The sequence below is a fragment of the Haemorhous mexicanus genome, chromosome 1 (genome assembly GCF_027477595.1).
Source record: "Haemorhous mexicanus isolate bHaeMex1 chromosome 1, bHaeMex1.pri, whole genome shotgun sequence".
Classification (NCBI taxonomy): domain Eukaryota; kingdom Metazoa; phylum Chordata; class Aves; order Passeriformes; family Fringillidae; genus Haemorhous; species Haemorhous mexicanus.
Genome location: NC_082341.1, coordinates 82,805,919 through 82,821,704, shown reverse-complemented (window position 1 = coordinate 82,821,704; position 15,786 = coordinate 82,805,919). Strand labels below are relative to the sequence as shown.

Sequence of the window (15,786 nt, the reverse complement as noted above, 5' to 3'; positions counted from 1 at the left end):
GGGGCAATACTTATTGAAACCTACTCATAAATTTCATGTACTTGTTCCAGCACATAATTATTTCAAGAGATACATGCTGTGACGAGTGGTACAGTGTTTGTGAGAAGCCCTACCATCAACAAAACCACTTCTACAGGTAAAGAACAAGGTAGAAATACATAGACAGATGTGCAGCTCATCCTGATAGACCTGCTTGAGGTCTTGATTGGCTTGGAAGAGGAGAGTGAATGAGTAAAAGTGTGCAGCATGTTGTTCCTTGCTTTAGAAATACTTGTGAAGAATTTCAAACTCAAAAGAAAGTAATCATAATTAAGACAATACTACATAGTTTCTGGATATGCTGAAATTTCTTTAAAAATGGGAATAATTTTGAGCTATAAAATGAAGAAGATGCTTAGGCTACATTTTGTATGTCAAACAACACATAGTTTCAATGCCAAATAAAATTTCAGATCAGGAAGTTAGAGTATACAAAGGAAAATGAAGAGTGCAATAGAAAAAATATTTCATAAATTCCACAGTGGAGCACAGAAAGTATTTCAGAAATGCCACATCTTGCTCTCCTTGCCTTGGATAGCCCAATCAGACTTTATTACTTCATTTCAAAAGGAACATAACTGAAGCAGAAGCAGTTGGCTTGAGAAGGGCAGCAGATCATCAGAGAGTTGGAGCTGCTGCCTGTGTGAAGGGAGTTGCAAATGATCATGGCTATTCACTGGAAAGAGTATTAAGAGAGGATATGATAAGGGAACCTAAAATGCTGTTCCAACTCAGGACAGACAGCTAAAGCCCAGGAAAGATATATTGGAGCCATTTCTGACTGTCTTCTAAACTCACTGATCTGTTGTGAAACAGCAGCCAGGAAAGTCAATGAGGCTCTGGGCATCATCAGGAAAAGTATTGGGAATGCCACATCTCCAGAAGAGCATGGTGGTCTTAGAGAAGGTACAGAGGAGAAAAACTGCAGCAATCAAAGGGATGTGGGGGTTTCTACATAAGGAATGACTAAAGAGGCTGTGGCTCTTGAGTGATTAGAGGAGGAGATGGATGGGGTGTAAGACTGAGGTTACAAATCACAGAGGTGGAAGATGAACTAAATATGTAACTGGGCTGTTAACTGGATCCCTGAAGTACTGGCACTGGGTATGCTCAGGGACACTGGTGGGAGACTGAAATAAAATGGAGAAATGAAAGCACCTTTCTGAGCTGTGGGTGGGCAGCACCTGGTGTTCTTTGCTGTGGGAATATTGTGGAGGCAGACACGGTCAGCAGGTCCAGTGAGGAAGGGCAGTAGTCAAATTCAGGGTCTGCAGGTGCACACACACCTGTCAAACAGGACAAGCAGGGCTGAGCACCCTCTGGCATCTCTCACACGGTTCTCATTGATGGAGGGGCACGAGGAGGGTGGGTTGTAGATAGTGGCAGCCATATCCCACCTCAGTGAGGTTGTTAATCTGCACCCATCAGGCATTTTATATATTCTTAATTCATAATGTAGTAAAGGCAATGAGGAGATCTCAATACCACTAGTCTATAAAATGTAGGCAAAAGGACACTTCATTTATTGCATATTCAGGTGTAAACAAAAAAAATAGAAATTGTCTGGAATACTCCGAATTCATGGAAATCACTGTGAGTGACACAGAGTTAAGTAGGTCATCCAGCTCAGACATGAGTCTGTCCACCAATTAGGGGAACATCAAGAGGAATACTTGTCAGGCAAGCCCTGAACACAGGAAGAGATTAATTCTGTATGTAATTTGTTAATCACAGTATGACTTGGGTTGGTTTGCTTGTTTTCTGGCAGTGTTTCTCTTGACCATGTAGAAGAAGGGAATTGATTCACCGTGTATTTCTGTCACTTTCTTCAAGGGCAAAGACTTCAAAGGGGGAGCAGCCAAAGGTAACTTCCATAAATATGAGTGCTTTTACTTCTGCTTCCTGAACCATGACAATTAACTCAGGAAAGGCTGGTGTGTTCAGCTCCTTCAATACACAGATTTTGGCTCACAAAAGAAAGCAAGTATATTCATGAACTTCCTGCATGTAAATATTTTCTTAAGTCTGTCTCTCCACTGGTCATGTCTGCCAACTATTGCTCTTTCTTGTTTTTGCCTGGCACTGTAGGGAGTAATTTTTCTTTTGCTTTTATATTAGACCAGCTTGAGAACCCAGAGCCGAGCTCCATGCTACTGAGAGACAATGAACCATGACCAGTGAAATCTCCAGTAGCACACATGAAGTCCTCAATCCAATGATTGGAAAATATTTTGTAATTACAAAACAGGAGTGAAACCTCCAGGGTGTGACAGTGTATATGGCTTTGTTTGAATACACTAAATTGTTCAGCTTTTTACCCTGATAGAAAACCAGGCTTTCAATAGTCAAATTGTCAGGAGTTATAGGGATTTATTGCTATTTTCTTTATGATTCTAGATGTCACATTTAACGCGGCAAGTTAGAAATGGCACTTCTAGCCACTGCATGAAAGAGAGATATTTAGGGTGAGTTTTCTTTTCTTTTCTTTTCTTTCTTTTCTTTTCTTTTCTTTTCTTTTCTTTTCTTTTCTTTTCTTTTCTTTTCTTTTCTTTTCTTTTCTTTTCTTTTCTTTTCTTTTCTTTTCTTTTCTTTTCTTTTCTTTTCTTTTCTTTTCTTTTCTTTTCTTCTTTTTTTCTTCTCTTTTCTTCTCTTTTCTTCTCTTTTCTTCTCTTCTTTTCTTTTTTCTTCTTTTCTTTTTCTTTTTTAACTTTGAATTTCTAATTTAATAAAGTCTTGAAGACATGTTTCACTGTTCTAGTTTTCTTCCTCTCTGTCTGCCTCCTATGAAACGTGGATACTGTACTATGAGAGGTTCTTGATATGGGCTTTAGAAGCTATTGCAGTAATGCTGCTGGTAGCTATTTCTAGCGCCGAAACTCCACATTGAAAGGGAGTGACTGAAAACTAACTTAACATATTACTTCCACATGAAGTCACAACTATAAGAAATGTTTTGATGGAACTTTGTGCTATAAACCTACTCTCCAACCCTAGTCAGCATCCAAAATTCTTGGGAATCTGACATGCTTTTGTGTCAGGTCATGCCTAAATCATGCAACAAGACAATTCACACATCGTTGCAGCCCTTTGTAGATGCAGGTGCCTTGGATTACAGGATTAGCTGTATCTACAACATCCTTGTTGTAGATGTGATGTCTGTGTTCAACCCATGTCTCAGGATCTGACTGACAGCAGTAAGGGTCAGCAGCAAGTTCAAATTTCAGCATTACTAATAAGGCACTGGATTTCATTCCTATCCAGAAACTGGGGGAAATTAAATTAAACTTTCAGTTCCTCAATGACCATATCTTCCTCATTTGTGAATGAATTTGCTTTATAAAAGAGCAGAGCATAAAGGAAGAATAGGAAGAATATCCCCACAGATACACTTATACAAGGCATGCTCCATGGATCTCTTTTATTAATCTCTTCTTTCCATCAGGTGTCAAGAGGAGAGGCTGTTCTGCCTTTCAAGACATCACCAGCTTCAAGCTCCTGTGCACAGAATCTGTCTGCATTGACAAGAAAGGGGACTGTAGCTGCAAATGTAAGGAAAAAAGAGTGGTAGCACATTCATTGAATGGAAATAATTGGGTTTTTATCAGTGTCATACTGCTAACTTCGTCCTGCTGGAAAAAAGGGAGACAGGAAACTTTCCTGCAAATCCTTCAGTGTATTTGCAGTAGAAACAAAAGTATCCATCACAACTGTGGTCCCATCAGCAGGGGAGCAAGTGGTAAATATGCCTGGCCTGGTAATGATGGATGGCTCCTCTGTGTAATGCTCAGGTACAACAGGAACATTTCAGGCAGCTCACCTCTGTCAGATCTCTCCAGCAATCACTGAACCTAAAGTGCAGCTAGAGGGGAAAACCCAAAACAGCACCACAAAATAAAGCTCACCTAGGAAGCATGAGTAAGCACTTAAAATCTGAGGAAAGCTGAATCCCTCCAGAAGCCAGGAGGACACCTTGGAGACTGAAAGCAGCCCCTTGTTCGGGGTCTGCAAGCAGCATCTGCCAGCATGAATGACACAGAGGGTGCCTAAGTTTTTAATTCTGATGGTTTTACTACTTTTGAGTTAACTAGGTAGGTTTTACTGACATGGGACTGGTACTGTCGGTGTTTGCAGGGAGTACCAAAGGAGATAAAAACAAATAATTTGCAACTGGTTTAAGGCTAAGGGACATATTCTGCAATGTTGGCAACAATACCAAACAGCAGAAAAAGAAGTTTACCTTGGCATCCCAGTTACTGTCATCAGCCAAGGAAAGCAGCAGAGCATACGAGCAGCACAAGCACTGCAAGGGTTCAGCCCACGTGCAGGTGAGAGAATCACATCAGACAAATCCATTTCACAATGTCACAAACAGTGTCACCTCCAAATTCCTGAAAGAGGAGGGAATAAAGGTGGTTGGTTTTGCCTGATGGGAATTTTATCAATGGCTGTTGTTTTGAAATTAGAAATCCAGAACCTGCTGATGTCAAAGCAGAGACCATGAAGTTCACAATAGGCTGCTGCACAGATTAGCCATTAGACTCTAGGTAGTTCAAATATGTAAGGACTTCAATTTTATAGCGTGTGACAGTTTTTTTTAATTTTAAATACTGCTGTTGGATTTGTTTCAGAGAAAAAATGAGAAGGTCTTGTCATGACTCAGTGGGAATAGGTCACTGAGTTGTGGGGCCGCTCATGATCTGGGTGCAATGCTGTGAAAGAGAGATAGTGCACTCCTTAATCATCCTTCAATGAGAGTGCAAGGTTGGGAACAGGCAGTGGGATGAATATGCCTAAGAGAAAGGCTGGAGACCTCCAGATATGTTTCTTGGAAGCAATGCTGCCCAGAGACACTTAGAGAGCAAGGACATGTAAATTGAAATCTAATGGGACAAAGGCCCTTCAGCATTTACCACCTTATGCTCAAAAATGCATGTGACAGGTCTCCAGATGGTGTACAAATGTGAAGAGGATTTGCTTGGACCTTTTCCTGCAGTGAATTCCCCAAGCAGCTTTTAAACTCAGAAAAGCCCAGGTTCACTACAATACTCCACTGCTCACGTTTGTGAATGGGGGCAGCACAAAGCTACAGACAGGGCTGCAATCCCAGACAAGGCAGAGCCAAGAAGATAGAGAAGGGTAAAGTCCTGGCAGGATTAGTGAGTATTCAATCAAATTTGTGCTGTGTTTTCAAATACCTCTAAGATTTTAACTGTCATAATTGAGTTGGGAATATTCCTCTGGCTACTTCTCAATGTATCAGTAGTGGAGTTGATTTTGACAAAATTTTCTTGCTTTAATTAGTCTTGAAATGTTGGCTTCATGACTGGTTTTCAACTCCTGCCTTCATTCCATAATGCCTTTCTAACAAGCCCTTCCTCCAAGCAGCCTTCATCTCCACATTGTAAGACTGTGGTAATTAGCTGGAGCTTTGCTGAGTTTATGGAAATCTTGTAAAGTGAAGTCATTATAATAGAGTTCAGTGTTTCAGCCTCTTGCTTTTATTTGCAAAATTATTGTCTTGATAAAAGAAACAGATTTTGACTCTGTGATGGCTGTAGATACTTGAAAATTTGTCTCCAAAGTGGTCTCTTAGTTAAGTGTAGAGTACAATCCCTTATTTAAGGGCCACAGTGATGTTGTGGGTAGGACATCCAGGGGTATGGTGACAAGTGGGTGCCATTCAGCTTACATAATAAAGCAACACTGTCATTAGTTATCAGGCCCCATGGCAGTTAAACACATATATTTGCATCTTGTTACCACTTTTTGTGGGTTCAAAATTGCCTTTAGTCTAAAAACGCACAAACAAAAAATTTCTTACCTTCCCTAGTTAATTAAGTAGTGATTCTGGAAGTGTAAGGCAAATGGTGTATTTGAAAACTGAAGAAATTCAGTGTTACTAATAAAAGCAAGAACTTGCAGCCTCTAGAAGTTACATCTTCAGCTCCCTCCTACAAAAAGTTCTATCTCGGGAAGAAAAATCCCTCCAAGGCAAACTGGGCATCTAACATTGCAGCTGTCTTTGTAGACTGTTTAAAGTGAAATGGTTTGATAGAATAGATAATAAAGGAAGGGGCACAATGAAACCAAAGAAAAATTGGGTATGTTTGCAATAACAGCCAGCTGATGGAAAAGCCAAACAAGTGCTGAGTGAGTCAGAGGCTGGCTGAGAGACACAGCAGGTGTTAATGGGCTCCAGTGACTGAAGGGGCTTTTGAACTGAAATGTATGAAAAAGTCAGGCCAGGATAAGGATGGCTGAGTGCTAAACTTCCACCTTAACGATAGCTGATGTGGAAAGAAAATGAAAAGAAAAAAGGCTCCATATTGGAATAGGAATTGGAAATTAATATCTTGTAACTCCCAGTAATGCTACCCAAGGATGTGTAATGGTGTTTAAATAAAAGAATCTGAAGAGCCAGCTTCTTCATGTGTCTTGCTAAGAGGGTTAATATTGGGAACCAAAAGCAATTAATCAGCGCATCTTCTAAACCTGTTTATTTCCCATGGGAGTTGATTTCAGACTTGAAAGTCTTAGAGTCCTTATGGCTAAATAAAATAACTCAGTGCAACATTTGAAGTATGCAAATGGTTCTATGACAATTGTAGCTCTTTTTCTTTCAGCAAAGCATTTGCCAACAGGCTATGAATTTGAATTTGTTCCCAAACCAATTTCAACATAATTTTAGCATAATTTTTGTCAGCTTGCCATGATGAGTATTCATTGTTTATTTGTGCCATATGAATATTCATTCAAGTTTGCAATGATGTTTCTCTCTACTGATTTGGCAACAATCACATAAGCAAATAATTCATTGAATACATGTAATTTTTAAATACATCTTTGGTCTGAAGTCTACCAAGAGCATTGCAGCACTGAGAAAGTTTTTCATCCAGACGCTCTCAAAAGTATTTGCGTTAGTGCATTTGATGTTTGCCTTTTGACAAAACTTCATGAACCCATCATCCTCAACTTGCCACCTCAGTGCTACAGCACAGACTGCAGTCACAGATTTGCATAACTGCTGAAGTTTGAACTACTGATTTAATAGTTTATTCATGGAGTAAATAACCTACAATATACATAATTTAAGATTTTGTAAACCATCTCGTGGCGCCTATAGGCATGGCTGTGTCAAGTGTTATGCTTATGTAATATACAAGTTTTCATCTAAGGCTCTTAAAGGCAAAGTTAGCAAAAGGGATTTCAAGATAATATAGCATAATGAGGACTATTTGTTGGCTATGTTTAATGCTGATTATTTTAACTATCCAATTTTCTGACAGAAAAGAAATTTATTTTCTAATGGAAATGAGAACTTTTCAGTTTTCCATTCACTTCTCTCTCCTTTTTCCATATTTCATTCTATATTTTAAAACAAAAGAAAAAACTGACTAAAAGAGTATTTAGGTGGAATATTTTTTTGGCTGCAAGCACATTTTTTTTTATGTCTCCCAAGCCCACAAAAAATAATGAGGTAATTGTGACATTTTTCTTCTGACTATAAATTGATAATGATATGCAGAGGCTCAGTCTTACGGTAATCTTTAAAAAAAAATAGTTTTTATCTGAAAAATGTGTTGATAAAAAGATAGTACAAGCAATCCATAGGTGCTGTCAAGGGCTAGTGAAGTTTCTTTGATAAAATTCTCAGGCAGCATATTGTGAACTTCTCTACAGTGATTCATTCCAGAGCTATTTTCCAGTTACAGTTTCTCTGATTGTTTGAGTAGAATAAAACCTGGGAACAGAATAAAAATAAAGGAAGAGTAAAACTTTTTCACCTTGGATTATATTTAGTGTTTGGAAAATTGAGAAATTTATCATGCAACTGGAATGGCATGTTTCTCTTTTCATAATTGTTCTGAGATATTTCTGAAATAGAACATTTTGGGTGCAAACCAACTGCATTGCTGTTGCTGTGTTATTTTTTGTCTTTTGCCCACTTTGTTGGTTGTTTGGTAAAAAGGAAAAATCACCAAGCCTTGTGTTCATGTTCATTGCCATACCCTGAAGATAAAAAAGGGGCTATAGGCATGGTTTTACTAATTGTTTATCTTGATTTGCCTTTCACTTGGATTAATGGAACACATTGCTTAAATTCCTGCTCAATATCCTACTTTATTCTTAAAGCAGGTGGCAACTGGTACTCAAAGTATGCAGTAGGTCTGGAAATGGCAGTCAGACATCTGCTGTGTGTGGAAATGAAGGGGTGTGTGTGTCTGTATATACATAAATACCTAAATATACACACAGACAAATAAAAATGTGCATTCATATTTGCACCTATCTGTGTACACATGCATGCAAAAGCAAATATACATATATAGTCTAGATTTTCAAAATAAACCCTCAAATTAACCAGCTAACACATTCTGCTTAAGAGTTTTTCTCTGATTTCACTGCTAATATTTCCATGTGAGGTTTTTTTGTTTTGAAAATAATCAAGTAAATATTTTTCTGTCTGAACCTCCCCCCCTCACATTATCTTGCCAGACAACACAATTTCTCTTCTTTATTTTCCATTTCATGTTGTTTCTCAAAGAAGCACCTCTGACTCCTTCTCCAGAATCACGGGGCTCTGACAGCTGTCTGCTCCTAACTGATTTTTTTTCTCTTTGAAATACAGCATTCCTGGCAGCCCTACACCCTGTACTGTAGCTGCATTGTAGTTTTAAATTCTTCTCCACCCTCCACACCCATTAGTCACGTTCTCTTCCCCACGGTGGATCCCTGTGTTTATCTTGCTCACCATGATGAATTTCCCCTGTGCTGGTTAACGATGTACTCACAGAGTCAATTCATAAAACCAAGTTAGGTATTTATTAAGAGCAGTGATGGAGAGGTGCAATTGCACCTGCCTTTTAGCAATGTGTACACAGACTTCAAATCATGCCTTCCTCAGGCTTGGACTCACCAATTCCCATGCAGCCTAGTAGTAGATTTGAAAAATAGCTTGTAATGGCTTGGATTTCTCAGTTATTCCACTATCAGTTTATCACTGCCATGTCTGTATGGCCCTGCTATCAAGCCACCTGTGAAGCCATGTCTCTTTCATATTTTGCATTGGGGTAGTTGGCCTTGAGGCATCATCTCAAAAGCATTTTATTGACCTGTGCAACTGGAAGGCTGTTTGCAAGATAATCTTCTAGTTAATTAGCTCTGCTAGAAATCCCATCAATGCTCCTCCTTCCAATAAGGTAAAATATCTTGGAGGGACATTTCACCTGCTTTCCAAGAGAAAATCTTTCATCTGCTTTCCAACAGAACCAGGGAACATTTGGGAAATATTTCATGCATTGTTGTATGTGTAGGAAATGTGTCCTGGAGGAATTGATTGTAAAATCTGAGGAAAATCTTGCCTGAAACAGTGGCCTGCCACTTATTTCACAACAGGTACAAGTTAATAAGGAAAAATACAACTGCACTCCTGAACTTAATTTGGTCAGCAGTGTTTGAGCTCATGCATAGAGCAATTAGCAATACCCAACTCTTCCCTTCCCCAAAAAGAAAAACCCCACCTATTTGAAGTGGTCTGAGTCAATTCCCTGAAGGTAGGAAGTGAGTGACTTCTCCCAGCTGTCCCACATGACTGTACCAGAAGGGACAGCAAACTGGCAGCCTGCTCAGATGAATCTTTCAGTTAAAAACCATGTAGGTTTTTTTTCTGAAAAGAGAAATTATTATCTTTTACACAGTAGTTAATTCTTCAAAGCGTGTGTTCAGAGCAGTTACTATAATCTATTTCTGTGCAAATGATGTGAGACTTTTGCAAAGTGCTGAAAAAATATTTAATTACAAAAGAAATCTGAGAACTCTGTCTTTTCACAATTATATCAGAGCCTTTAGAATTTCATTTACTTAATTACTGTCAAGAAATGTTTCAACGGTTTTGAGTGTAGGGTAGAAACTAGAGATGATAATTGCCCTGTTTTGCATGATACCTTGCAATAACCAGAAATTTTAAGTTATGGAGAATAAATGAGCAAGAGAAACTGAGGCTGTGTCCTTTGTCAAGCAAAGGCACTTTCTGGTGCCTGCCTCCCATCTCTTCTTATTGCTCCCATCAGAGGTTGTTCAGAAGCTGATGGTGGATTTCCCCTGCCTTTGTGCGGTCCTTGTTTGGAAGGGACACCAGGATGTTTAAACATCTTCATGCTGTGAAACAGGAATGTGACCCAGGCCAGCAGGACTGGGGCATAGCAGAGGGTTTGCAGGTTATATTAAGTGCTGTGTCCATTATTGTCTTGTCCTAGAATTGATCTTTGAAATCTTTATGGTCCAAGTGTCAATCTGTGATGCTATCATGAATTGGCAGATAACATGCTTTAAGATCAAATTGGATTGGTTCATTACCAATATCACAATTGTGCCACTGAAATAAACACTCATGTACCAAATTTGGCTACACACACACAAATCATGAATATATATAATTTATATGAATGACAATGCACAATGCTTTAATAGCACTCTCACAACATTCTGTTAGTTTTATTTTCACTTTACCTCTGTGTGCCAGCTTTAACTTTTGATTTCAATGTTTTGGTGTTTCTTATTTCAAAAAAACTTACAACTTTTTTGTAATATTAACAGAATTGGGTCTCGGGATTAGATTTGTTTCTGCTTTTTTTTTTTTTTTTTTTACTTTAGAAAAGAACTTTTGCCTTGAAAGTGAGTTTAGTATTTATAGATTCCAAGCCAGGTGCTGTAAATAGATGTCAAGATGATGATATAAAATGGAAATAAAATTTGAGAGACCAGAACCTCTTCTTAGAGAATTAGAACAAAATCTTTTAAATATTTCAAAAATTATTTTTTTGAGTAGTAGTAAACAAAGTTATGTGTTTGTATGTTGGTTATATAGTCAAGTTAGGACTGACTTTATGAGGAACTTGACTAATTTTTTTTGAAATTTAATCCCCTAATAATGAAAAGTCAGTATTTATGCTATTTGTGGAGTTTTTATAACCAAAAAACATTAGGTTTAAGACATCATTATTTCATAAGAAGCTCTGAAATGATTGTTGCCCAGTCAGGAGTGAAGGTGGCAAAGACCCCTCCTGTTGCACAAGAGACCAGACCACAACAACCTCTCTGCTGGGGCAGAGGTCCTTTAATGGAACTTATTGAGTGGTGCTAATTACACAATACTTGCCTGAATCTTATCAGGAAACAACCATTTCTGGGTGACTGGGCAGAATCAGCTTCCTTCCCAGCAAGTTTCTTATGGCTTTGATTCAGGTGGATGATGGCAACTTGTAGTGGAAAAGTCAGCAGACCCATACCTAGAGCTAAGCAGAGTAATTTCTATAATACACAGAAAACAGGAATGTCAACTGACCCTAAACACATGAGTCTCACAAACTCTGAATAATTTGGAGCAAAATATTTTCTTGAGCTCTGTATAAAATAAAATCCCATCCTGTGGTCAAATATGAGAGAAGTTTAAAATTTCAGACAAGTAGAACTTGTGCCAAGAGGATGTTATCTGTTGTCTGTATGATATACATCAGATGTCAGAGAGGGGCCTGCTTGGTGAGCCTGAAAGCTATAAAAGTCTCAACAGAGAAAATTACAAGGGGCTTTATGGAACAATGTCCAATATTACAACTAAGGTAGCAGAGAAGCAACACAGGAAACCACCACTACATCCACATGCACTCAGCTGAGCCGTGGTGCCCTGAATTATTCCAAGCTGGATTTTCGTTGTTGTCTCATCTCCTGCTCATGCTCATGCTCATGTTCATGCTCATGCTCATGCTCATGCTCATGCTTGCTATTAGTCAGAAGAACATTACAAAGTGGGATTGTCATACAAAAGTTTTTCAGGTCTTAAATATAATATCTGGCACTTGGGCTCCAGGGAATGTACAAAATCAGCTCAACTTAAGGGAAAATAAAATAGTTTTAAGCAGAAATTCCACTGATTTACCTGAAGTGACAGAGGAAACTGAGGCCCCTGTTCACCCTTAGGGCAAGGAGGAACATTTTGCACTTCAAAGCCCAAGTGGGAAGTTAGGACTCTGATCCTGAGAATAGTGCACAGTCCTGTGCAGCTTAACACCTACAAATGGTCTTGTGAAGCCTTGGGTCTGTTCATGAAGGCAGTGGTACTCACATGCAGAAATAGCTGCAGCATCAAGCCCAAATGAGAAGTGGCAGTCCCAGATGTGGTACTCATAATTCCCGTTTCTCAGGCCCAGTTCTAACCACCAGAAGACTTAAAATGAGAAGGCCTGCTCTCCTAATTGTACAGTGAATTGTGATCTTAAATATCGTAAAATTGTTTAAATCATAATAAGAATAAAACCAGGTTTATACAGCTTCCCCCCTGCCCTGGAAATCCATCTTATTTTTTTCCTCACTGACCCTGAAAACTGTTTAATTTTTGTATTTTATCACAGTCACTCTCTTTCAGAGAATAATGTGTGTTTTGAAATTAGGAATACTTGGACAGTTCTTTCTTGCTTAAACTGGAAAAGGTCAGTCTTGGCTTGGGTTCTTTCAAATTTAAGCTCTTGTCCATTTCTGTTGTTGCTGTTGTTGAAATATTGTAAGTATACATCCAAAATCTCCTAGAGGTGAAACAAACATCTGGTGCAGGAACTTCCATGCCAACATTAACCTCATGGCAATGCAAATTTTAGCCCAAATTTCAACTCAAAACGAAAAGGCAGAGGGACAGCAGGGATTCAGGACCTGTCAGGTTATGCTTACCTGTCAGGTTTCTTTCTATCATCTGCCAGCTAATTAAAGTAACCTTGTCAAAAAATTAAATTAGCACCCAAGTGACATGACAGAGCTTTAGATGTTCTGGTTAGAGGTTATCCCATTTCTCTCTTCTTGGCTGCAAGTAGCTGTTGCACACAGCTTTCTGCTGCCCCACTGATATTATTTTCCATTGCACCACTGAGATATTGCAGAGATGATGAATCTTTCTTCTTCAGAAAGCCAACTTCTTTTTTCTCTCTGCTTTCTTGTTTAATTTTATGCAGAGCAGCCAGACAAAACAAGGGTTGCACAGTGGAAGGATTTTGGGCAGTAGAAACACAACATAAAGAGTGAGGATGTGGTGCCCATTTTTGCTGGCATTACTACAAACATGCTGTGCAGGCCATCAGCTGTTTGGTAGAAGATGCATTTTATGAAAGAGGGTCAGGGATAAAGTTTTCAAAAGGAACTCATGTTTACTAATGAGAACTTCTGAAAAAATATCTGTCCATGAAAATTATGTCTGAAGCTTTAAAGTGCTGAGCATTTTATAAATATTTTTAATGCTTGTCAGGTTTATCTCTGTGCTTTGCATTACCTTGATTCTTCATCCATGTAACAGTGGTTTGCCTCTTGCAGACATTTGGGGCAAGGACTGCATTGCTGTCTAGAACACCATCACCACCTGAGAAAAATCACTGAGACAAACCCATTGGGTGGGCAAGAGGGCATCCTACTGCATGCACCTAATCCCCATTTTCCACCTCTGACATCTGTGATCTGTTAAATTCAATCAACATAAATGGGGCAGATTGGACCTACAGGTAGGTTTTCTTCAGAAAGCCCCCAGTAGGACTATCAGAACTGAACTGGATAATAAAGTATTTTGTTTGTGAAAAACTCAAGTAAAAGAGCCTGCTGAATTGGAAAGATTGGAACAATCATTTAAATTAGTGAAACTATGATAAGAAAAAAGGAAGCTGAAGCAGCAGTGCCAGATAAAAGTAGAGTTATCACTGAATTTAATAGCTCTTCAGGGAGGGCAAAGACTCAAGACATAGGAAAAAAAAAATTCCAAGCTCATTGAGGCAGGAGAGCAAATGATAAAGGATACAAACATACTTGCTTATATAAGAGGTAAATAAGGAATATTGGAAATGAATACTGAATTAATTAGCAAAGCTTGGAGCAATTATTTTGCAAGAGTACCACATGAAGAAAATGCAAGAGAGGAATTATATCATATAAATCCAACTGGGATGAGAGAGGCTGTATTTAGAAGGAGCGTCATAAAACCAGGTAGGAATATCAAAGTGAGGAAAGTCTCTTGATGAAGTGCCAATACATTTGCTGAGGTGACTTGTTATGGAAGATATGTTTGATTGTTTTCCTCAGTCTAAGAAAGTACTAAAGCAATGCTGTAAAAGCTTTGCAGGGTATTTATTTAGATGCGGAAAAGTGTTAAGCTCAGCACAAATTATTCAAGTGAAATGGTGCTGCAGAATATGAAGCCTTGGCATAGATTACTGGAAGCATCTGTAGAGAGACTGAAATTTAGATGTGTTAGACAATTTCATGACAGGAGAGAGTGGAAAACTTGCTGTATTTATTTTCTTGAAAATGCAGAGAAAAAAGACAGCTGCTGAAATCGTTCTTGTAGAAATGGAAAAGGTACATGTAAGTGAATGAGAGCAAGCAAGCTGGTTTGGAGAACTTTGAATGTGTCACCTTTACCAGAAAATGTGCTCAAAAGAGACAAAATATGAGGGGGACTACCACAGAACATGCTATCACATAACGAGATGCAAAAGCTTGTGATGGCATTTCAGCTAAATGTTAACTGTGGCAACACTTTCTTACTCAGGCATGAGTTAGGGTGATTGTTGGCAAGACTGAAGCCTTGGCAGAAAGTGAAAAGCATCCTCCACAAATGACAGCAAAGGACAAGACTTTGGAGGATGCAGTTCTAATACCTCTTTCTGATCACTTTTTCAGTGCACTTTAGCTCTGTGTTGTAAGTGTAGCTCAGATATTCTTTAAGGATTGTGTAGAAAGTCAGTGTGCTTTAATTTCTGGAAATTATGGTCAAATTATGGTTGGAATTTATGGAAATGGCCTGGAAATTATAGTTGGTCAAATGCTTGGCTACTCTGTGAAAAGGAAAAAAAAAAAAAAAGGAGGACATAAAATATTTTAGTTCAGCTCCAGACAAGCAGGGGGATTAAAAGAAAAAAAGGCAGAACTTGATCTGGGTTGTATATATGCACCTCAGGACTGTATTAGTACGACAGTCCTAAAATAATAGACAAAGAGACAATTGAGAGAGTGGCCACAGACTTCACATTCAAACAGGATTTAGAAGTAAGAAAATTTTAAAGAGAGAGTTGTTTATAGGCATGATAAAGAATCATGCAAATGTTGCTGACTTCAACCAAGGAGAATTGTATGACAGAAGAACAGTTAGGATTTTTGCCTCTTTTCTAAAAATCTGCCATAATCCAGCAATGCTGTGTTGGGAAGACAAAACACAGGGGAAATATATTTGGCATCTCAAACACGGGCAATTAACCTGTATTATAGACATGTTCAGTTTCCTCTTCTTCTCGCAGGACAAATGCAGTCTCCACATGTGTGAAGAATATGTCTAGACAGACAGTAGGGTGTTGGTGTCTGGCTCTCCCACTAGCCCTTGGAAGCCATCAAAAAGCTTTGATCCAAAACCTTCGGTGCCCAAGCTTATGATCACATTGATCTGATTATGGCCATCATTCAGGCTGCATGTTAAATTCTTCAGAAGACTGACCTCCTATTGCCTACTTCAGCACTTTTATGACTGGACAAAAGGGGCTGCAAGCTGGTTGTGAAAGCTGGACTTTGCAAATGAAGAGTCCACAGCACTTACCAAATCCTCAATTTGTTCTGCATACTGCCACCAAGTATTGGCTTTGGGATTCTTGTTTGTTTTGGGATGTGGTTTTGTGTCTGGGTAATCCACGCCCTCCCAGCTCTGCTCTACAGACACAGCCTGGCATT

The 15,786-nt window shown here is 38.8% G+C and overlaps 1 long non-coding RNA gene across 2 annotated transcripts in view; it reads left to right on the top strand.

Annotated features, from left to right (window-relative positions):
- Positions 1-1,001: 1,001 nt before the first annotated feature.
- The window catches only part of LOC132331322 (uncharacterized), a 38,772-nt gene continuing 23,987 nt past the window's right edge, over positions 1,002-15,786 (top strand). Inside the window, exons 1-2 of one of the 2 annotated variants that reach the window (XR_009487552.1) lie at positions 1,002-2,504; positions 3,482-3,586. This is a non-coding gene — a long non-coding RNA (uncharacterized LOC132331322). The remainder of the gene's footprint in view (positions 2,505-3,481; positions 3,587-15,786) is intronic. The other variant, XR_009487551.1, reaches the window with a different exon arrangement.